Source organism: Rutidosis leptorrhynchoides, chromosome 1 (assembly GCF_046630445.1).
Source record: "Rutidosis leptorrhynchoides isolate AG116_Rl617_1_P2 chromosome 1, CSIRO_AGI_Rlap_v1, whole genome shotgun sequence".
NCBI lineage: Eukaryota > Viridiplantae > Streptophyta > Magnoliopsida > Asterales > Asteraceae > Rutidosis > Rutidosis leptorrhynchoides.
In genome coordinates, this window is record NC_092333.1 from 129,689,945 (window position 1) to 129,716,094 (window position 26,150).

General features: G+C 38.3%; 1 pseudogene; it reads right to left on the minus strand.

The window, feature by feature from the left end:
• The window catches only part of LOC139889130 (uncharacterized), a 62,092-nt pseudogene that overhangs the window by 19,623 nt on the left and 16,319 nt on the right, over positions 1–26,150 (minus strand).

Sequence of the window (26,150 nt, forward strand, 5' to 3'; positions counted from 1 at the left end):
TTCCCCGTTTTCGAAATCGAATAATACCTTTCCATGGCGAAACCTTAAGCATCACCATGTCACCTTCTTGAAATTCAATCGTTCGTCTACGTTTGTCGTCATACGACTTTTGTCTATCTTGAGCCTTCTTCAAATGATCCTGAATAATGTCAATCTTGTTATTCGTCTCTAAAACCAAATCGGTACTCCCGATTTCCTTTTGTCCCACTTTACCCCAACAAATCGGGGTTCGACACCTACGCCCATAAAGCATCTCATAAGGTGGCATCCCAATACTAGTATGATAACTATTATTGTACGAGAATTCCACCAAGGGTAAGTGCTCATCCCAACTACCCCCAAAATCAATAATACACGCCCGTAACATATCCTCCAATGTTTGATTCGTACGCTCGGTTTGACCGTCCGTTTGAGGATGATACGCCGTGCTCAAATTTAATTGTGTACCCATATCTTCGTGAAACTTTTCCCAAAACCGAAATGTAAAACGGGTATCTCGATCCGAAATAATAGATATAGGAACTCCGTATCAAGAGATGACTTCCTTGATAAACAACTTAGCCAAGGTCTCCAACGATATCGCTTCCTTAATGGGAGGAAACAAAGCACTTTTCGTTAATCGATCAACTATAACCCAAATCGAATCAAATTGGGTCCTCGCCGTTTTAGGTAACTTTGTGATGAAATCCATGGTAATGTGCTCCCATTTCCATTTCGGGATTTCTAACGGTTGTAACTTACCATACGGCTTTTGGTGCTCGGCCTTAACTTGCAAACATGTAACACATTGTTCAACATATTTTACAACATCACGTTTCATGCCCGGCCACCAATAATCTTTCCTTAAATCAAGGTACATTTTCGTCGCGCCCGGTTGAATGGAATACTTTGACTTATGTGCTTCATCAAGTAGCACTTGTCGATAATCACCCATCTTAGGCACCCACACTCTTCCTTGAAAAGACAACAAACCACGCGAACCCATAGTAATAAACTCTGATTGCCCCACAATTCGTTCCTCATGCTTGTTGTGAACGTAAGCCTCAATTTGAATCACACCAAGTTTTTCAAGAAAATCGTTAGTAATAATCATACGTAACAATCCCAATCGTAAAGCCGGGTGATGATTCTTTCGACTCAACGCATCCGCGACCACATTCGCCTTTCCCAGATGATAAAGTATCTCACAATCATAATCTTTCACCACATCCATCCACCTTCGTTGGCGATAATTCAAATCTCGTTGATTAAAGAGATGTTTCAAACTCTTATGATCCAAATAAATCGTACACTTGACACCATACAAGTAATGGCGCCAAATTTTCAACGCATGCACAACCGCCGGCAACTCAAGATCATGAGTCGGATATCTCGTTTCGTGTTCCTTCAATTATCGAGAGGCATAAGCGATGACTTTACCTCTTTGCATTAGAACACACCCGAGCCCATTTAACGATGCATCACAATAAACCGTCATGTCTTCCACTCCTTCCAGCAACACTAACACCGGAGCTTGACACAACTTCTCTTTTAACAACTGAAAAGCAATTTCTTGCTCGTTCTCCCAATTAAATCTCGCATTCTTCCTCGTCAATTTCGTCAACGAAGAAGCGATCTTAGAAAAGTCTTGGATAAACGACGATAATAACCGGCCAATCCGAGAAAACTTCGAACCTCCGTAGGCGTAGTCGGTTGTCTCCAACTCTTCACCGTCTCTATCTTCCCCGGATCCACTTGAATACCCTCCTTGTTCACAATATGACCAAGGAATTGAACTTCCCTTAGCCAAAATTCACATTTGGAGAACTTAGCATACAACTTCTCCTTTCGTAACGTCTTCAATACTTCACGCAAATGAAGTTCATGTTCGTTCATACTCCTTGAATAAACAAGTATGTCGTCAATGAACACAATTACCGACTTGTCCAACATAGGTTGGCACACTCGGTTCATAAGGTCCATGAATGCCGCCGGTGCATTCGTAAGACCAAAAGGCATAACTACAAACTCAAAATGCCAATAACGTGTTCGAAAAGCCGTTTTCTCAATATCTTCCTCGCGGACCCGCATTTGGTGATAGCCGGACCGTAGGTCGATCTTAGAGAAATACGTCACACCTTGGAGTTGGTCAAACAAATCGTCAATCCGAGGCATTGGATAACGATTCTTGATTGTCACTTTATTTAACTCCCGGTAATCGATGCACATCCGCATACTACCATCTTTCTTTTTCACGAATAAAACCGGAGTGCCCCATGGCGAAGCACTCGGTCGAATAAAACCCTTCTCAAGCAACTCTTGGGTTTGATTTAACAACTCTTGCATTTTCGTTGGCGCTAAACGATAAGGAGTTTTAGCAATGGGAGTAGCTCCCGGAACCAACTCAATGCGAAATTCAACTTGTCTTTCCGCCGGAACATCCAGTAACTCATCCGAAAAAACGTCTTCGAATTCACTTACCACCGGAATTTCATGAATAGGTGGTGGCTCATCACGAGTATCAACAACATGGGCAAGAAAAGCCATGCCACCACTAACAAGAAAACGACGTGCCCGTGCAAAAGAACATATCGGCACAAGTCTTCTTCATTTATCACCGTGAATAATTAACTCTCCCCCACTCGGGGCCCTCACCCGAATAGATTTTTCATGGCATGCAATATCGGCTCTATTTCGATCGAGCCAATCCATACCAACAACGATATCGAAATCACCCAAAGTCATCGGGATTAGATCAATTTTAAAGTTTTCGGCACCAAATACAACATCACAATTATTACACACATCAACCACTAACACCGTCTTGCCGTCTGCTATTTCGACTTCTACCGGACGACTCAACTTAGCTAATGGTTTATTAAGTTTAGGCACGAATTTTGGTGACACGAACGACAAGTTAGCACCACTATCAAAAAGTATCCTTGCCGGATTAGAATTAACCATGAAAGTACCTGAGACAACTTCGTTCGATTGTTTGGCTTCATCATTGGTCATCAAATGATTGCGACCCCTAACCGTACCCGCCACCTTCTCCAATCGCTTAACATTATCTTCATTCAATTCGGGACATTCGGGCCTCTTGTGCCCCTCTTTGCGACAATTATAACAAGTGACTTTTGGTGTTGAAGTCGCACTTGTACAATCGCGAGCCATGTGTCTTTGTTGCCCACAATTATAACATTTGGGCCCAAAACCCCCGGACATACCCTTCTTCACACTACCAACACTTTCGGAACCTTTCTTACTTTTCTTGTTTGAGAAGTTCGAATGGCTCGAATTCTCGAACTTCCTCTTACCAAAAGTAAAACCACCCTTCCTTATCACAAGCGCTTCAAAACCCTTCGCCATATTGAAGAATTCATCAAAGCTCTTCACCACATTCACACTTATCTTCTCTTGATAACTATCATTCAAGATCCGATAAAAATCTTCTTTCAACATCTTATCATTCCCGACATACTCCGGGAAAAATTGGGTCTTAGACAAAAACACGGATTTGAGAGTGTTCAAATCCATCAACCCTTGCCTCAAGGAACGTAACTCATCCTTAAGCCTTGTAAGATCGGCCGAAGTTCGGTACTCATCGAAAAAATCTGCCTTGAATTCATCCCATGTGAACTCCATACATTGTTCTTCGCCATAAACTTGAATCTTTGCGTCCCACCACAATTTAGCATCACCTCTTAACATGCTACACCCGTATCTTGTCTTCTTATCAAGAGGACATTCACACGTACGAAAAGCCCCCTCCGTATCGGAGATTCAACGGGCACTCTTAAGTGGGTCCCGTTCACCATCGAAGGTGGGAGGTTGAGAGTCCTTGAAATTCTTATAGAAGAAGTCCCGTCTCCCCACATTATCCTCTTGATGAACGGCCTTCACTTGCTCCTTGACTAGATTGACTAATTGCTCGTCAATCATATCTAGAAACATTTTCTTAACATCCTCGAGGAACTCCATCTTTTGACGTTTAAAGATGGCCTTAACTTTGGCCGTGAACTCAACGTCCTCACTCGTACTTGCATCATTGGTGTCGTGCCCGTTTCTCATCTTCATTCTATAAAATGAATTAGATTAAACAACGAAACGAAAGGACACAACACAATTGTATATGCATATACGCCACACTACTCCATCTTGCTCAACAATCGTCGTACATTACTTGTTTGACACGATTTGCACCCGTAACAATGGTAGCTAATCATTGATATGCGAGCACGTCGCATTAACTCGCTAGTACAACGTCCATCTCGCTTGATGATTACTAAACACAACACAAAACAATTAGTACGAGGTTAGTTCACATAACCCGAAGCACTAACAATTCCCGATTAGACCCAAAGTCCTACAAGTCCCGCATAAAGCGCACATACAATAAAGTCTAAGTCTAGGCACCTATCTCAAGTCGCCTAATCCCTTAGACCATGCTCTGATACCACTTGTAACAACCCGAACCAAACCCGTGCAAAATATCACAATTTTTTTTTTTTAAACTAGCCAGCATATGGCGCGACGCGCCAGGTGGTGGCGCGACGCGCGAAATCACCTGGACAGCCTGCTGTCCCCGAGAGCCAAATACACGAAAATGTTTGGCCGTTTCCCGACATAATTAGACAAAACGCTTTCACCCACAAGTTCATATATGTAAAACTAGCACGTTCCATTAATAAAATTAGTTTTACGAAATGGGGCCCACACGACCCAAATTACAAGTTTAAATACAAAATATGAGTTTCGACCGCCAAAAAGTTTAAGTACCAAACTACACTACGAGCATGGAGTTTGGGATTAAACTACCCAAGTCTCAGTCAAACTCCAAGAACTATCACATCCAAAAAGCGTCCCCTAATCAACAAAGCGGGATCTCTAATCCAAGATAATGCCCTTACCCTTGTCCACAATCGAACCTATAAAAAGGTAAATAACGAGAGGATAAGCAAAGCTTAGTGAATGCAATAATTATACATAGACATATATAATATACCTACTTGCATACACTTACACACACTGCATAATCGTTAGTAATAACAATTAGCATACAAACTCCAAGTAAGCTAATCACCTCCAAATACCGCAACTAGCAATATCAATATCACAAGCTCCGCAATAATATAATATGATACATCCCGACATATACATAAATAACTATATGGTTAACCATAAACGCGTCATGGTGCTACCGGCTCCGTGGTTCACACCATACGCAATGCTATAACACTACCGGCTCTGTGGTTCACGTCACTACGCATTGGAGTCATACTCTTTTATAGTGCTACCGGCTCCGTGGTTCACACTTTGTTTTATAGTGCTACTGGCTCCGTGGTTCACACTTTGATGCTACCGGCTCCGTGGTTCACATCACAAACGTGCACTATGATGCTACCGGCTCTATGGTTCACATCATAGCACACTCGCACACACACACACACACACACACACTATGGCACTCCCAGCTCCGTGGGTCATACCATAGCATACAAATAAATATACCATATACATACATGTATAATTACTCCACTCACCTCAAAGTCTCTTGTGAAAGATAATCAAGTCCGAGAATCTTCAAGGTAATGCACCTATTACATTTTACACAATATCAATCACAACTCAAGTTGGTCAACCCACTAAAACTCCATTCTAGGGTTATCTTGACCCATTGTGCAATTTTGACCCATTTGCAACCATAACCCTAATATTTGGGTTAACATCCCCAAAACCCTAATCATTTGCCAAGTTAAGTCCTAAGATGCTTTCCAATACAAGGTTTATGCATCAAACACATACATTAACCCACTTAGGACCATCTTGACCCATTTGACCATTTAAAGTCAATACACCCATTTCGGGTCATCTACTAACCCACTTAACACCCCTTTACATATATTTAAGTGTGCTAGTAATTTAACTAACTAATTTAAGCTCATAAACATAGATTAATACTTTGAAAACCCTAGTTAGCCAACTTTGAGTCCACATGACCCAAATTCACCCAAAAACCCCTAATTCACTAACAAATGGGTTTTTATGTGCCAATAACCCAAACCCTTACCCTTAATACAATTAAAGTAAGAAATTAGGTTTTATAACTTACCAACACAATCACCACGTAGCTAGCGACTAGATGAACGACTTTAGAACTCACAATAAGACCCGATTCAACTTCCTTCTTCCTTTAATGGAGCTCTCTCACTCTAGAACTTCCTCTCTCTCTAGGATTTAATGGAAAGTGATAAGGTAGATGGAAATGGAGTAAAGGAGACTCCAACAACTGATTTGGGGCCTTAAAGTCGGATCCTAAAGTGATTTTACCAAATTGCCCCCAAAATATATAATTTAAAAAGAGGGTAGAATCTGTCAGCCCGTAATGGCGTGGCGTGCCATAAGGCCGCGCGGCGCGCTGAATGCCCAGTTCAGCTTCTTTTGAATTTTTAATTATGTACAACAAAACTTCCACTTCAAGGATCTTAAACACACGTATGTACAAGGAAAATACTTGGGTCTTACAGAATTCCAAAGCTGCAAGTCCCACAACTTTAGTGGTACTGAGGGGCCAGTTGGTCTCACTAGGTGGTTTGAGAAATTAGAATCTGTGTTTCGTGTAAGCAACTGCTCAGAGATGAACAAAACAAAGTATGTCTCATGTACGCTGTCGGACGGCGCACTTACCTGGTGGAATACACTTGCTCAGGCTAAGGGTATTGACGAGGCTTATGCCACTCCATGGGAAGAATTTAAAGGGGCCATGATTGAGGAGTATTTCCCAGGACAGAGATACAGAAAATGGAGGCCGAGTTTTGGCAGTTGAAGGTTGTGGGAAACGATCTTGACGGTTACAACCGTAGGTATCTGGAACTAGCTCGGATGTGTCCCACAATGGTTACCCCGGAGTCTAAGCGAATGGAAAGGTACTTGTGGGGACTTTCTAAGACCATTAAGGGAAATGTCACCTCTTCAAAGCCGGCTGATGTCCCGGAAGCAATGCGCATGGCGCACACCTTAATGAACCAAATTATCAGCGATGAACCAAAAAAGGCAAAATCTGAATCGGGGGTTAGCAGTGAGAAGCGTAAGTGGGACAACAATAAGGGGAGAGCCTATGATCAAACCCCCGCTAAGAGGCACAACGATGGGAGGAACCCCAACCCGAACACTAGCTCGAACTCTAACTACAAGGGTAGTCTGCCGCAGTGAAAGAGATGCTACAAGCATCACACCGGGTACTGCAACGTGGTCTGCGAAAAGTGTAAAAGGACTGGGCATATTGGCAAAGACTGCAAGATCACCACCCTGAATGTGAAGGCAAACCCTAATGGACCGAAAAAGTGCTACGAATGCGGACAACAGGGCCATTTCAGAAATGAATGTCCCAACAAGCGAAAGGACGACGGACCACCGCGTGGCAGAGCTTTCAATGTAAACGCAAGGGATGCCCGTGAGAACCCTGACTTGGTTACAGGTATATTCACTATCAACAATCTATTAGCTTATGTTCTGTTTGATACTGGTGCCGATAGAAGTTATGTATGTAGACACTTTTGCTCTAAGATAAATTGGTCATTAGTTCCTTTAAAGGAGAGTATGCTTGTAGAGGTAGTCAATGGAAAACTTGAGAAAGTTGACCAAATTAGCCGAGGAGCTATTATCAACATAGCTGGTGTGGATTTTGAGATTTGGAAAGCTTTGATGTTATTGTCGGTATGGACTGGTTGACCAAGATAAGGGCCGACATTATCTGTGAAGATAAAGCTCTTCGTATACCACACGGAGATGGTGAACCACTGATTATTTACAGAGAGAGATGTAGCTCGAAACTGAATCTCATTAGTTGCATGAAAGCACAAAAGATCATGAAGAAAGGACGTCTTGCTGTTTTAGCACATGTGAAAACGTTAGAAACTGAAGTGAAAAGCGTGGAGGACATACGAATTGTGAACGAATTTTCTGATGTCTTTCCAGAAGAATTTCCTGGATTACCGCTACCAAGAGCAGTGGAGTTTCAGATCGATTTAGTGCTAGGAGCGCTTCACCTGTAGCTTGTGCACATTATCGACTCGCACCTTCCGAAATGCAAGAGTTGCAGAGTCAACTACAAGAACTTCTAGATCGTGGATTTATCCAACCAAGTTTCTCGCCTTGGGGCCCTCCTGTTTTGTTTGTGAAGAAGAAGGACGGATCATTCCGCATGTGTATCGACTACCGTGAACTCAACAAATTGACGATCAAGAATCGGTATCCTCTTCCCCGAATTGACGATCTTTTTGATCAACTACAAGGATCGAGCGTTTACTCTAAGTTCGATTTGCTATCTGGTTATCAACAGTTGAGGGTGAAAGAGAGCGACGTGATGAAGACTGCATTCAGAACCCGTTATGGTCATTATGAGTTTCTCGTGATGCCATTCGGTTTAACCAACGCACCTGCCGTGTTTATGGATCTCATGAATAGTGTCTGCAAGCCATACCTGGATAAGTTCATTATCGTCTTCATAGATGATATCCTCATCTACTCCAAAAGCGAAGAAGAACATGAGCAACATCTTCGACTAGTGCTTGAACTCTTGAGACAAGAACAACTTTACGCCAAATTCTTCAAGTGTGAATTTTGGTTGAAGGAAGTCCAATTTCTGGGTCATGTTGTGAGTGACCAGGGTATCAAAGTTGATCCCGCAAAGATTGAAGCTATCAGCAAGTGGGAAACCCCCACTACTCCGACTCATATCTGCCAATTTTTAGGCCTCGCCGGTTACTACCGAAGATTTATTAAAGGTTTTTCTCTGATTGCGCGCCCTTTGACCGCGCTGACTCACAAAGGGAAGAAGTTCATTTGGGAACCCGAACATGAATCAACATTTCAAACCTTGAAAAAGAAGTTAACCACCGCACCTATCTTATCACTTCCTAAAGGCAGTGACGATTTTGTCGTTTATTGCGATGCTTCGAAAAGTGGTTTTGGTTGTGTACTGATGCAACGCACAAAGGTTATCGCTTACGCCTCCTGAAAACTGAAGATTCATGAATGAAATTACACAACGCACGATCTCGAGCTTGGAGCCGTTGTCTTTGCATTAAAACTATGGGGACATTATCTTTATGGAACTAAGAGCACTATTTTCACCGATCATAAAAGCCTCCAACACATCTTCGATTAGAAGCAACTGAATATGAGACAGCGTCGATGGATCGAGATGTTGAATGACTATGATTGTGAACTTCGTTATCACCCTGGCAAGGCCAATGTTGTAGCTGACGCTTTGAGCCGAAAGGAGAGGATGGCACCTCTTCGTGTTCGGGCTCTGAACATCACCATTCATTCGAACCTCAATAGCCAGATCCGAGTAGCCCAAGATGAGGTTCTCAAGGAGGAGAATATATCTCATGAATATTTGAACATTCTCGTTTCTTGATTCGAAGTTAAGGAGACTAGACTCCGATGCTATGCCGGAAGAATTTGGGTACCTCGTTATGGAGATCTACGGAGCCTTATATTAGATGAAGCCCACAAGTCGAGATATTCGATTCATCCAGGAGCCGGTAAAATGTACCACGATCTCAAGGAACAGTACTGGTGGCCTAATCTTAAGAAGGACGTTGCAACTTATGTTGGGAAGTGTTTGACTTGCTTGAAAGTTAATGCCGAACATCAGAGGCCTTCTGGGTTACTTCAACAACCGGAAATCCTGCAATGGAAGTGGGAAAGGATAACAATGGATTTCATTACGAAGTTACCAAAGACGGTGGGCGGATACGATACCATCTGGGTTATTGTTGACCGTCTTACTAAATCTGCACACTTTTTAGCCATGAAGGAAACAGATACGATGGAGAGACTCGCTCAACTATACATAAAAGAGGTTGTATCTCGTCATGGTGTGCCCTTATCGATTATCTCAGATCGCGATCCCCGTTTTGCTTCCAGATTTTGGCGTTCTTTGCAAGAACCCTTGGGAACTCGTCTCGACATGAGTACTGCATATCACCTGCAGACCAACGGATAAAGCGAACGCACGATTCAGACTTTGGAGTACATGTTGTGTGCTTATGTCATTGATTTCGAAAAGGCTTGGGAAAGGCATCTACCGCTAACCGAGTTCTCTTACAACAACAGTTATCATTCGAGTATTAATGCCGCATCTTTTGAAGCGTTGTATGGCCGCAAATGCCGATCTCCTATTTGTTGGGCCGAAGTAGGCGAAACGCAAATCACCTGACCCGAGATAGTCCATGAAACAACTGAGAAGATTGTCCAAATTCAAGCGAGACTTAAGACGGCCCGTGATTGCCAAAAGAGTTATGCCGACCTTAAATGTAAGGACTTTGAATTCAACGTGGGTGACCGTGTAATGTTGAAGGTCGCACCTTGGAAAGGTGTAATCCGTTTTGGAAAACGTGGGAAGTTAAACCCGCGATACATTGGTCCTTTTGAAATCTTAGAGCGTGTTGGACCCGTTGCTTACCGTTTGGATCTTCCAACTCAATTGAGCTCTGTTTATCCTACCTTTCATGTATCGAATTTGAAGAAGTGTCTTGCTGAACCGGAACATGTCATACCATTGGAGGAACTTACGATTGATGACAAACTCCACTTCATGGAAGAGCCTGTCGAAATTATGGACCGTGAGGTCAAAACTTTGAAACACAACAGGATTCCGATCGTCCGAGTCCGATGGAATGCCAAACGAGGACCTGAGTTTACCTGGGAACGAGAGGATCAAATGATGCAGAAGTATCCTCACCTTTTCCCAGCTCCTCCATCTACCTCAGTTTAAAATTTCAGGACGAAATTTTCTTTAACAGGTGGGTAATGTAACGACCATGGATTTTCCAACGTATAATTATTAATATTTATTATTAATACTTGCGCTTTATTAAATGTATTTTTATACATTTACTCGTTGCCGTATTTGACTTTACATGCCCGACTTGTCTTTGTGACACACGTACTTTTCACGAATAATATTTGGAATATTATTTACGTTCATGGTTAATTATTATTAATCATTTTTAATTAACTAATGTTAGTGGTTAATTACTTGGACCATTTATTTAATTTATTGCTTACTTGGACTTGGGCTTGTGTTAATGGACTTGGAATCCCACCCTACTTTTATTAATGGACATCGACTTGGAAGCCCACCCTACTTTCTTAATGGACTAATTAGCCCATTATTATGCAAGTATTTCATTAAGACCAAACTAGATTAATTAGTGATATGTAAAGACTTGTTACATGTATACTTACACCTCTTTCCCATACCATTTAACTTTATTACTTCTTCAAGCTCACACCACCTCCCTATGCATGAAAGATTGCTTTTGACATTGCCTCTTTGGGACACCTCAAACCGTCGGCCACCTTGGGTAAAAGGGAGAGTCTAAAACTTTTTTGTGTGTTACTTATTCACTTGTATCCTTTCATTTCACACACACAACTTACTTGCAACTTCTTTTACTCTCTTTTTCTCTCTAACTTGTAAGTAACAAAGCTTTGGTTTCTTTCTTTTTCCTCCATTAAAATCGAACCACATCATCATCAATTACTTGTTCTTTGTTTGTTGATTACTTACTTGTTGTTTGTTTTTGTTAAAGATCAAACTTCCTAGTTTGCATCTCCATGAATCTTGCTTTCTTCAATCTTTTATTTGATGAAGAACCAAGAACAAGAACCTAAACTTGTTAGTTTATGGTTCTACATTTAAATGTTTTCAAGATTTAAAGTTCATAAGTTTCATAATCATACTTGTGTTCATGTTTTGTAGACTTAAATCCTAAGATCCAAACTTTGATTTGAATCTTCCTAAGTATGAAACAAACATGAACATAATACTTGTACTTTAGTTTATTTCTTTTTTTTGTAAGTACTTTAAAGTTATAATATTTTTATTTTGGCCAAGTATTACTAGTTAAGCTTGATCTCATATTTCTTGAAACTAAAGTTAACTTTATAAGTTAAAGAACATGTAAGTATAACTTTCTAGTTATAACTTCATACACTTGTGTTGGATCTAAGTTTCTATAGCTTATGGTCTTCTAATTTTGTTGTAAATAAAAGCTTATAAGCTTACATACATTTTACAAGTTGAAAATCTAAGTTTCATAACTTATGGTTTCATTAAAGTGAAGATCCAAGTTCTATAACTTAGGATCTAACTTAAGAACACTAAATCTAGACTTTCTAGTCTAGGATCTTTATGATCTAGCTTTAGAACTTATGTAAGTGTCGGATCTAAGATCTTGATGTAACTTTGGTTCATCAACCTTCATACAACTCTTAAGTGAGTTGTGCTACATATCTTAGACTTACACTTGTGTTATGATGGTCAAAACTTGGTAAAGATGATGCAAACCCATCAACGAGTTGTACACTTGAAGCTTTACGCATCAAGGATGAGAACCGTGATGAGCATCAAGCACCAAGAACCCACCAGAACACCTTTCTTACTGTTTTCTGGGTCTGATCAGACCACCTGGGCTACTGGAAAGTTGATTTTCAGTTAGTTCGGTTCTAGTAAATGATTTTCCATTTAGACCTCGTCTTAATCCGAGTTACGGTTTAGGATCTATGGCCTCCCGAATGTCACTACACCCTATTAGCGTTGTGCTGAAATTTCTGACCTACTCGAACTTAAACCGTCACTACGGTCAAATGAAGAACGAGTTTGGTTCTGGAAATTGGTCAGTACCTAGGGGACTCATGTACGGAGCCATGGCCACTGGTCTCACCTCATTTCAGTTTGTATGGAGGTCGTGGCGACTGAACGAAGTCAGCCTTTATTTCAAACTCTATTCTTGAATAAAACTTACCTTACACTTTTTGATTAATGATTAATGATGATGATACTTAAGACCTAATTTACATACTTTTAAACCTTTGGGAATGATTTAATGACTTAGTAACTTTTGAATTAGGTTGAGGACATTTCGGACCAACCACTTGCTTACCTATCCCGCGTACCGACTTTACTACTTTCCACTGTGAGTTATAGCATCCCCTTTTACTTTAACTATTTTGGGAACTGAGAATACATGCGCATTTTATGTTTTACATACTAGGCACGAGTACTTAAACTTTATATATGTGTGGGTTATACAACGGCATAAACTTTCCCCTTAGCTCGGTAATGTTTAGTCATTGGTCTTTGAACCGGTGAATGCGAATCTTAGATATGGATCCATAGGGTTTGACATCCCCACTCGGGCTAGTAGCGCTAGCATTTAACGGGTGTTTAATACTTCGTAAACATACGCACTCACCAAGTGTACTTTTAGGGGGTGTTATTTACGTTAAGTTAGTTACCAAGTGCCCACGGTTATACATATACTTTTCATACTGTTTTGAAACACTGAAATCTCGTGGCCTACCTTACATTACTGTTATACTTGAACTATAGCTCACCAACCTTTGTGTTGACATTTTGAAGCATGTTTTTCTCAGGTGCTTAGAGGTATGATTGCTTTTGCTATACTAGTCTTGCTGTAGACTCCCGCTGCTTTAGAGATGTCTTCGCATGAACATTTATTTGCATTCAAACTATGTTACTTTTGAAACAATGAATCTGTAACGACCTATGGATCACGTACTATTATTAACGCCTTCTATTCGTAGAGGCACATTATCGTATGTTAAACATTTGGCGTTGGTTATGACGTCACCTTTTCTTATGAATGCAAACTTATTTTAAAACAGCATATAGTATTTGACCTTGTAATGATCCTGTTGTTGATGATCCGTACACGATGGTTTTATACGGGGCATCACAGTAAGAACTCCAACTCGTTCGATGCTTCTTTAGCCACATACGATACACAAGTGGGTCCGCATTATGCGCAAGCGGTGCGAAAAACCGCTTATTTTTCTGGTTCTAAAACAACTTGGTCGAAATAGGGTTCTTCTCGAAAACCATGGATTTTTTAGTTTTCGCTATTGGTTACTGGTTGAGCCACTAAAATGGAATGAGATAAGAATCTCGGGAGATCTTTCCTCCCCACTTACTCGAAATAGGCTTTCCCTGTGTAGAAGACTTCTACCGAGTGGAATAATTGAGTGATTTCTTCCTCGATCTTCAAAGAAAACGGACTCCTCCTACTCCTTCTTCTCCTTTAGGATAGGATCGTCGTTAGTCCTTCTTTTAGTAATGATCTAATGATCTCACTATTTTCTAGTAGTTCTCAAAAACGCGCGAGGTACTATCCTTTCTATCTATTTCCTTTTCTTTTCACTCTCAAGACAAGGCTCTCCATATCTCTCTTTTTGGGCATGGTTTCCCTCTTTGTTTTCGTTTCCATTGCCTTAGCTTGTCGGTCAATGTGTCTACCAATTTCACCATAGTGGCTAGCTCGGACTTAAAATAGCCTATTTATATTCAATCGTCGGAATTAAATAAGTCAATGCACTTAAATACATTTTTTAGTAAAGATTCAAGTATTTTATATTAGTCAAAAATAGAATTCTTACAACTATAGAATTCTCGCGAAAAAAAACTTTTTCTCATTTTTCATCTTGACAGTAATTGCACTGGGTTAGGATGACATTGGGTCAGGTTTGAGCTGGATTTAGGTAATTCAAGACCCGATTTCGATTAAAAAATCCTATCCCAATCCCAGACCCGCTGGGTCCCAATTTAGTTACTAACTAGCGGGTAGTGGGTTTCTCCACGAGTATCCGGTCCCTATTTACTTACGAACTACCGTGTAAACGAATTATTAAATGTGTATTCAAGTCTTTTTTCGGGTATACATGACGAGTAATCGGGTTTACAAGCTGGGATATCAAGACGTTTAATTGGACGGTTTAAAACGGTTAACGTTCGGGTAATTAAAGTTAATAAAGGAATAAAAAATGTAGGAAAATGGAAGTAAAAAAAGTAATTAAAATATAAATATAAGAAAGTTTCTCAAAAATAAAAGATTTACCAAACTACCGCTGAATTTGGGCGTATATACAAAGCTGTCATCGTGAACATGATTTATTCTCACCACAATTAGTTTAATTTTAATTATTGGTAATTTTAAGAAATGCATTAGATGTTTATAGACTTTCCTAATAATTACGTAATGCTAGATTTTAGTAATACACCACCAAATGTGCATTAAAGCATTGTATTGAACAACATTCTAAAATTGGGGTATATAGATTAAAGTTAATAAAGATCATTTTCCTTTAATAATCAACTTACTAACTTAGGGCCTGTTTACTAACAACTTAATGGAATTCATTGAATCATGAGATTTTTCGGTGAGCAATTGTATGTGTTTACTTAGGCCTTAATGATTAAACCCAGCTAAATAAAGAGCTGTTTCGGTCACCGTAAAAACCCCTCTACTTCAAATACAAATGTGACGCCCCGTACAAAACCATCATGTACGAATCGTCAACAACATGTCCATTACACGGTACAATACTACAATGCTGTTTTAAAAAAAGTTTTGCATTAAAAAAGGATACATTTTACAAAAGATAACGTGACACAAAGGTCGTTACAAAGTCATTATTCAAATAACATAAGTTGTGAATGCAAGATAAAAGTTCCATGGTTGAGACATCTCTAAGTAATGCAGCGGAATTCTAACACAGCGAGTCTGTAACAGCAAGTCTATAACACCAAGACAGCAAGTCTAACAGCGGAAGCAACAACGTCTAAGCACCTGAGAAATACACGCTTAAAAAGGTCAACACGAATGTTGGTTAGCTATAGTTTGTATTCAGTAATGTAATGTAGACCACGAGATTTCGTATTTTAAAACAGTATAAAAAGTATATGCTTATCCGTGGGCACCCGGTAACTAACTTAACGTAATAATAATACCCCCTAAAAGTACACTTGGCGAGTGCGTATGTCCTCGAAGTATCAAACACCCATTAAATGCTAGCGCGACTAGCTCGAGTGGGGATGTCAAACCCTATGGATCCATATCTAATATTCGCGTTCACCGGTTCAAAAACCAATGATTAGACGTTACCGTGCTAAGGGGAATCTTTGTGCCTTTATATCACCCACACATATGTAAAGTTTAAGTACACGTGTCTAGTATGTAAAAACATAAAAAGCGCATGTATTCTCAGTCCCAAAAATAGTAAAGTAAAAAGGGAAGCTATAACTCACAATAAATGTGCGGTAAAGTCGATATGAAAAGTATGTAAGTAGTAAGTCGGTCCGAAAGGTCGTCAACCAAAGTCAAAGGTCACTAAGTCAGTATATTGTCCCAAAAGGTTTAAAAGTACTTAAGTAAAGTCCTAAACATCATCATCGTCATCATCATTCGTAAAAGATAAAGTAAGTTTTCATCAAGAATAGAGATCGAAACAAAAGGCTGAATTCGGACAGCTGCTAAGACCTCTATACAAAACTAAAAGACGCGTGGTCAGTGGCCAAGGCTCCGTATGTGAGTCCTCTAACCGCTGTCCAATTTTCAGAACCTAACTCGTCTTCGCTTGACCGTGGCGACGGTTTAAGTGCGAGTAGGTCAAAATTTTCAGCACGTCGTTACAAAGGCGTAGTGACTTTCGGAAGGCTTTAAATCCTAAACCGTATATCGGATTTAGGCGAGGCCTAAATGAAAAGTCATATAATAGAAACGAACTATCTGAAAATGAATTTTCCAGAAGTCCAGGAGTCTGATCAGACCCCGAAAAATAGCAAACAAGTGCTCCGGTGGGTTTCTTGGTGCTTGATGCTCATCACGGTTCTCATCCTTGATGCGTGTAAGGTTCAGGTGTACAACTCTTTGATGTTTTAGTATCACTTTGACCAAGTTTCGACCATCAACACACAACTAAGAGTAAAATCTATCATTCTACAAGTTTTGAACATCAAGGTTGCCTCTTTATTGCATAAACCCAATAAAGCTTCAACCTTTGTTCTTTTTACACAAGTTTATGCATCTTCATCATATGAGATGATGAAGACTTGATCTTTATTATCAAAAAAATCACAAAAAGGTTCCAAGTAAGTGAGATCTACAATAATAACTTAGATCTCAAGTATTAAGAAAACCCTAAGCTAGAAAGCTTGGATCTTTACAAGATTAATGAGACCATAAGCTAGAAAGCTAAGATCTAGTAAAAGAAATGAGACCATAAGCTAAAAAGCTAAGATTTTTAACAAAATAATGAAACCCTAAGCTAGAAAGCTTGGATCTTTAATGTTCTTGAAGATCCTTAAAGCAAAAGACTAGATCTTCAAGTTACATGAAGATCATAAACACAAGTTTTGATCTTTATAACAAAATAAAGAAATCATAAGCTAGAAAAACTAGATCTAACAAGTAAATGAAGATTCAAAGCTAGAAAGCTTGAATCTTTCATGTTCTTGAAGGATTCAAACCCAAGTTTGAATCTACAAGATATAACAAGATCAAAAAGCTAAAAAGCTAGATCCTTTAATGATGATGATGATGTCGACATTGAGAAGAGAAGAAGAAGAAGAAGAAAATTTAAAACTTACACTTTTTAGAGTGAGAAAGACTAGAGAGAGAATTATAGAGTAAGTGTGTGTAATTTGTGAATGAGATCTAGTGTAAAATGGGTGAGGTTTGTGTGGTATTTATAGGGGGATGGGGGTGGGTTGGCCGTAGGTTTAGGGGGGACAAGGGGGACAACTTTTGCTTTTTGGTTAATGGTTGTCTAAAGTTGGTGCTTATGTTGGGATCCCATGCAACAATTGTGATTATGGTTAACAAAAATGCTAGTATGTTCCCTCTAATAAATGGGCATTTGTCTTACATTTATATGGGTCATAAACTTATTATAATTGGGCTAATTAAATAGTCCATTAGCTATAGTAGGGTGGACTTGAGTCCAACAAGTTAGAAAGTCCAACAAGACTAACTAGTGAGCATAAGTAAATTACTAAGCGTAATTAAGCAACCAATAACCCAAGAAATTGTTAAAATAACAATTAGTATTACGTAGTCATAATATTCCAATTATGACCAAAGTCAAACGTGTATCAAAATACATAGCTCATTTTCAACGTCAAGTGACACTAACGATCATAAAAGCATTTGGGGATCAAGTTAAGTAACTAAGTACTTAATGGCACGTTGTATGGTATAAACGAAGGTAATTAATCATGAAATAAGATCCCAGAATATAATATAGCTCAGTACGCACAAATACGCAGTTTCGCAGAAAGTAACAAACACAAAAGCAAGTCGAAAAAGTCGGGTCGTTACATTACCCACCTGTTAATGAAAATTTCGTCTCGAAATTTTAAGCTGAGGTAGACGGTAGAGTTGTGAAGAGGTGAGGATACTTCTGCATCATCTGATCCTCTCATTCCCAAGTAAACTCAGGTCCCCATTTAGCATTCCAACGAACTCGAACAATTTGAATCTTGTTGCGTTTCAAGGTTTTGACCTCACGATCCATAATTTCAACAGGTTCTTCCACGAAGTGGAGTTTGTCATCAATAGTAAGCTCCTCAAGTGGTATGACAAGTTCTGGTTCAGCAAGACATTTCTTCAGATTCGATACGTGAAAAGTGGGATGAACAGCACTCAACTGAGTCGGAAGATCCAAACGGTAAGCAACGGGTCCAATACGCTCTAAGACTTCAAAAGGACCAATATATCGCAGATTTAGCTTCCCACGCTTTCCGAAATGGATTACACATTTCCAAGGTGCGACCTTCAACATCACTCGGTCACCTACTTAGAATTCGCGATCTTTACACTTAAGATCCGCATGCTCTTTTGACGATCGAGGGCCATCTTGAGCCTCGCTTAAATTTGGACAATCTTCTCGGTAGTTTCATGGATGAGTTTGGGTCCGGTGATTTACTTTTCACCTACTTCGGCCTAACAGATAGGAGAATGACATCTTCGGCCATACAAGGCTTCGAAAGGTGCGGCCTTAATGCTTGCATGATAGCTATTGTTGTGAGAGAATTCGGCTAGCGGCAAATGCTTCTCCCAAGCCTTTTCGAAATTAATTACACAAGCATGCAACATGTCCTCCAGGGTTTGAATCGTGCATTCGCTCTGTCCTTCGATTTGTTGGTGATACGCAGTACTCATATCTAAACGTGTTCCCAAAGCTTCTTGCAAAGAACGCCAAAATCTAGAAGCGAAACGGGCGTCTCGGTCTGAAATAATCGATAAGGGTACACCTAGGGATGGCAATGGATGTTTCATCCATGGATATCCACCCGATCCGATCCATTTATAATGGATATGGATGATTTAAATGGATGATTAACGGATATGGATATGGATATGGATGATCTAAATATTTCGATCGGATATGGATGAAAATTTATCATCCATTGATATATCCATTATCACCCGAAATACATCTATATATACATATATACGTACTAAAATATATGCATATACATCTACATATCGATATAAATATACATATAACCTACAAATTCTTAATTTATTAACGAAAATGAGAGTTGTGATAGTCACAATTATTATATTGTTACTAACCATATTCAAAGTTACATATTTAGATTAGTTTAGACGTATATTTCTTTATATTATAACGTATTTTGCTCACCTAAATTCACAATCTGCGAGAAATTACAATCCAAGCATGTGTAAAAGATCAAAAACATAAAGATTAAATATTTACATTTGTTGTAATCTATATTAAATTGATAAAATCGTCGTTAGATTAACATTTCATTTGATATCCAACGGATATCCATTAACCCTCTTAATCCATCGGAAATGGATGGATGAACTGAAAGTAAATGAATATGGATATGGATATGGATGAACAGAAATTAAATGGATATGGATGTGGATATGGCATCATCCGATCCATATCCAATCCATTGCCATCCCTAGGTACACCGTGTCGAGATACAACTTCCTTTATGTATAATTGTGCAAGTTTCTCCATCGTATCAGTTTCCTTCATGGCTAGGAAGTGTGCAGATTTGGTAAGACGGTCAACAATAACCCAGATGGTGTCATAACCGCCTACCCTCTTCGGTAGCTTCGTGATGACGTCCATCGTTAATCCTTCCCACTTCCATTACGGGATCTCGGGTTGCTAAAGTAACTCGAATGGCCTCTGATGTTCGGCTTTGATCTTAGAACAAGTTAAACACTTTCCGACGTAAGTCGCAACATCCTTGTTGAGGTTTGGCCACCAATATTGAACCTTGAGGTCGTGGTACATCTTACCAGCTTCTGGATGAATCGAATACCTTGACTTGTGGGCTTAATCTAGAATTAGGCTTCATAAATCCCCATATCTAGGCACCCAGATTCTTCCGGCAAAGTATCGGAGTCCAGTCTCCTTGACCTCGAATCGAGAAACGAGAATGTTAAAGTTCTCTTGAGTAATATTCTCCTCCTTGAGAGCTTCCTCTTGGGCTACACGGATTTGGCTATTGAGATTCGTGTGAATGGTGACGTTCAAGGCTCGGACACGAAGTGGTACCATTCTTTCCTTTCAGCTTAAGGCATCGGCTACAACATTTGCCTTACCAGGGTGGTAACGAAGTTCACAATCGTAGTCGTTCAACGTCTGGATCCACCGTCGTTGTTGCATATTCAATTGCTTCTGATTGAATATGTGTTGGAGGCTCTTATGATCGGTGAAGATAGTACTCTTGGTTCCATACAGATAGTGTCTCCACAGTTTGAGCGCAAAGACAACGGCTCCAAGCTCAAGATCGTGAGTAGTGTAGTTCCGCTCGTGAATCTTCAGTTGTCGGGAGGCGTAAGCAATAACCTTCTTCCGTTGCATCAATACACACCCAAAACCTTGTCGGGAGGCATCGCAATACACAACGAAGTCATCATTCCCCTTGGGAAGGGACAAAATAGGAGCGGTGGTTAACTTTTGCTTCAGGGTTTGGAATGCTGACTCTTGCTTGGTTCCCCAAACAAACTTCTTCCCCTTGTGAGTTAACGCGGTCAAAGGACGCGCAATCAAAGAGAAACCTTCAATGAATCTACGATAGTAACCGGCAAGGCCTAAAAATTGACGTATATGGGTAGGAGTAGTGGGGGTTTCCCACTTGCTGATGGCTTCGATCTTTGCGGGATCGACTTTCATACCCTGATCGCTCACAATATGACCAAGAAATTGGACTTCCTTCAACCAAAATTCACACTTAGAGAATTTGGCATAGAGTTGCTCTTGTCTCAAGAGTTCAAGCATGAGTCGAAGATGTTGCTCATGTTCTTCTTCGCTTTTGGAATAGATTAGGATATCATCTATGAAGACGATAACGAATTTGTCTAGGTACAGCTTGCATATGCGATTCATGAGATCCATAAACACGGCAGGTACATTAGTTAAACCGAATGGCATTACTAGAAACTCATAGTGACCATAACGAGTTCGGAATGCAGTCTTTAGCACATCGCTCTCCTTCACCCTCAACTGGTGATAACCTGATCATAAATCAATCTTGGAGCAAATGCTAGATCCTTGCAGCTGATCGAAAAGATCGTCAATTCTGGGATGGGGATACCGATTCTTGATCGTCAACTTGTTCAGTTCACGATAATCGATACACATGCGGAAAGATCCTTCCTTCTTCTTCACGAACAAAACAGGTGCGTCCCAAGGCGATGAACTCGGTCGGATAAATCCACGGTCTAGTAGTTCCTGCAGTTGACTTTCCAACTCTTGCAGTTCGGAAGGTGCAAGTCGATAAGGTGCGCGAGCTACAGGTGCAGCTCATGGCACTAGATCGATCTGAAACTCCACTGATCTCGGCGGGGGTAATTCCAGCAAATCTTCTAGAAAGACGTCGGGAAATTCGTTCACAATTCGCACTTCATCCACGCTTTTCTCCTCAGTTTCTAGTTTCTTCACATGTGCTAAAACAGCAAAACGCCCCTTTTTCATAATCTTTTGTGACTTAATGCAACTAATAAGGTTCAGATTCGGGCTACATCTATCTCCGTAAATAATCAGTGGCTCACCATCTTCGCGAGGTATACGAAGAATCTTCTTACCACAGATAACTTCAGCTCTCACTTTGGACAACCAGTCCATACCGACTATTACATTAAAGCTTCCCAACTTAATGGGTATCAATTCAATCTCAAAATCCACACCAGCTAGGTTTATAATATAACAACCCTCATTTTTCCATTATGAAATGCCAGAAATGCCCCTAGGGTTCATTGTTGTTTGTACGTTGTAACTAGGGTTGTTATCCGGAGATAATAAATAAAGTCATTAATACTTAAACCCTAATATTAATTAAAAACCTAACCCTACCTATTAAATACTAAACCCTAACCCTAATATAAAATTAATAATATAAACTATATGTAATAAATTAAATGTAACTTTTATATGAATTAAACTAAATTGGAACTAAAGTAAATATTAATAAAAGACATGGACTCAAAAAAAATAAAATGTATTTTAAATAAATGTAATCTTAAATAAAAAAAATTAAAATATATAAATAAATACATAAATGCCGAATATAAAAAAAAATATATAATTAATTATATAAATTGTGTTTGGGTCGGTTTAAAAAAAAAAGGGAAGACTTGATCATTAAGTAATCCTTGATCTTTAAGTAATTAGATTGTGTTTAGGATTCTAAAAAGCTCAACTATATAAAGCCTCATGATCTTTCCATAATCTACATCACAATTAAACTAAAAAAAAAATCCCTCACATTGTTGTTTCTAGTCGACAATATCCTGCAGCTTTCCCTCTTCTTTTTGTCGACTGCACCAGCCCCCATTCGACCACCAAAACAAACCTGCAAACCGCCATCAACCTGCTGTTTTCTGCTGTGTTCTGTCGTGACCAGGAGACCCAAAACAGCCCATATTTCGACTGTGGTTGCAACCTGTTTCTGCCTGCTAATCAGCCCAAGTGCTCCTATTTTTCTGCTGCAGCACATGATCAAAACAGCATTCAAAGTGCTCCTGGATTTCTGTGATTAGTTTCTTCTGCGTGATAAACAGCCCAAGAAAAATCCTTCGATTGGGTCATGTTTAGCTGCTGTGAATCAGCTCCTGTTTGGGTCTCCATCGCCATCTTGTTCTTGATCTTACTCTATTAAGGTATACTTAAAACCTTAGCTTAATCATACTTCTTTAATCTATTACTTTTAGTGTATTAGGGTGTTAATATTGATCTTGATTATGATTAATACGTACAATTATTATGAATATGAAGTATTATGAATTGATCATGAAACTAGTAATATAATCAAGTAAGAATATAGTTATGAACATGAACTCATGATTGTTGTATGAAATTAATTAAAGTAGATAAAGGTTTATAGAGATGATGAACATGATTATGATAAAAGATTATGATTAAGGTTAAAAGTTATGATTAAAATATTAAGTTAATGAATATGATTGTTAAAAGTATGATAAGATTATGATCATGAATCTTGCATGAATAATGATAATGGTTAATATATCTATGTATGAATAAGATTAAAAGTATTATGATATAGAGTATGAATAAATTGAATAGGTTGAAGATTATGATTATTTATTAATAAATTAGTTAAATAAGTGAATTATTGTATTAAAGTTGTTAAATTATCATCATAAAACTAGTTTAATAAGTTAAAGTTTATGATTTTATGTGATGATGATGAATGATATTAGGTTATGATTATGATAAAAAGATACGATTTTATGGATTAGTAAGGTAGGGAAGATAATGATATACATGCATGTATGCATGCACACGTATGTATGTACATGTATATATTACAGGTATATGTATGTGTATATATGCAAGTATATACATACCTGTATATGTATGTGTATATATGCATGTATATGTACGTGTGTATGAATATATGAGTGTGTATATGTATAATGTATATATATTATAAGAATTTACAAAGAAGATAAGTAGTAATAAGTATATGTATATATATGTACCACCTCTACACTAATGTATATAACACTTACATATAATATATACATATAACATATAGCTATAAACATATACATGTATAATAATAATAAAGAATATATGTATATATATATATATATATATATATATATATATATATATATATATATATATATATATATATATATATATATATATATATAACACCCTTGACTTAAGATATATTTAACACATAGACATAATGTATATATATACCACATAGTTATGAACATATATATGTATCATATAGGTGTATTTATATATATAACACATATAATGATAAGATTTCATAATATCTAATTAATAAAAGAGTAATACTATTATTATTAGTATAACATGTAAACCTAACTATACAGTAACACCATAAATTACACTAAGTATACTATCGCCTATATATATATATATATATATATATATATATATATATATATATATATATATATATATATATATATATATATATATATATATATATATATATATATATATATAAAATTAAGAAGATCATTAATAAATTGTTATGTGTACATCTATAACGTGAAGGTTATAATTAAAGATAACGTACAAAGACTACAAACATCACCGCTACATGTGGCCTAGAGTGATCCTTGTTGCCTTATGAGAACCGCTTGTGAATTTCGAATGCCATGACTTAGATTCTGGTCAAGAATCCTGGGCGTCCGGTAACAACAGATCATTCGAGTGACTTGCATAATAGCAACGAAGTTTGGGCGAGATTGTACAACATCTTTGTTAAGAATTATAACCCGAACTTCTAAAACTAGAAACTTACTATAAGTGAAAGCTTTCCATAAATAGTAGGTTTCCAAAAATAGAAACGTTTGAGAAATAGGAACTTTTCTCGAGAACCGTCACTGTTGATATAGTTGCTATATTAATAAACAAACCTTATGTCTGTTAGACATTAACTAACCAAAGATTATATCTCTAGGTCAAGATCTCCGATCACTTTCTCCGTTCATACTTCCTTGCGTGGATTAACTTACTTACTACTAAGGTGAACTTCATAGCCCCTCTTTCTACTATTTCTTAACTATTTTATAAACTTTGGGGTGAGACACATGCTTGCTTTTAAATGATTTACAATTTAGACACAAGTACCTAAACTATTTGATATGCAACTTCGTGAGACTTTTATTAAACATGTATTTATTGTTACATGCAAATCCCCGCCATAATATCGTTAATTGCTGGAATTAGAATTTTGCAAGCTTAATTATTGTGAGTAGGCCTATTGAGAGTGACGTCTCTACCCATTGGCGTGATCATCAAGGGGGTACATAATAATGATTGCCGACACCCGTACAGTGTCAGGGGTTAATGTTTAGTTCGATATTATAACTCATGGCATATTGAATATTTTGATGTTTTGAACTAAATCTTGTGGTTACTTATTATGATTGTTAAACCTATGATGTTCACTCAACCTTTGTGTTGACATTTTAAGCATGTTTGTCTCATGTGAAGATTAGCTTGTGTGCTGCCCTATGATGCTTAGTTAGCTGTTGCATTGTAGTCCACATATTAGACATATCATCTGTTATATATCTATGAATTTCATTATGTAAAACATTATTATGTTTTCGCTGCAAATTCAAATTTTGTTATAAAACGTCTCATTTAGAGTCGTTCTCGCTTTACACTTGTGTTATGATATTGGTTAGTCACATATGACCCCCGATTCCATTTATGGGGTGTGACATATAATACCTCCTCGGCCAATTTGGTCAATATTCTCAAGTTTTCCATTGACTACTTCGACAAGTATACTCTCATCCAAAGGCACTAACGACCAATCTATCTTAGAGAAAAAGTGTCTACATACATAACTGTCATAACCCGTCCTTAACCATAAGAACGCGTTAGATAACGTATGATTTCATTGCGAGGTATTGACCTCTATATGAGACATTTTTGAAAGAAAACTGCATATATTATACATTACAAACCATAACCATTATTTTTGTTACAAGCTTAAGACAATAAAAAGAAGATTAACGTTTAGCGATAATCTTCGACTTACAAACTTTACAAATGATGACAACAACACGGTTTCTAGCATATTTTACAATACAACATCTCGGATATGCAGTTTTATTTTTGACACAAACATGCGTACGCAAGATCCTGGTTAGATCCAACATAATGCAGCGGAAGCTTTAGAAATCACCTGAGAATAGACATGTTTTAAAAGGTCAACATAAAGTTGGTGAGATATAGGTTTAATGCCGGCAGCAATATATATATAGACCACAAGATTTCGTATATAAACA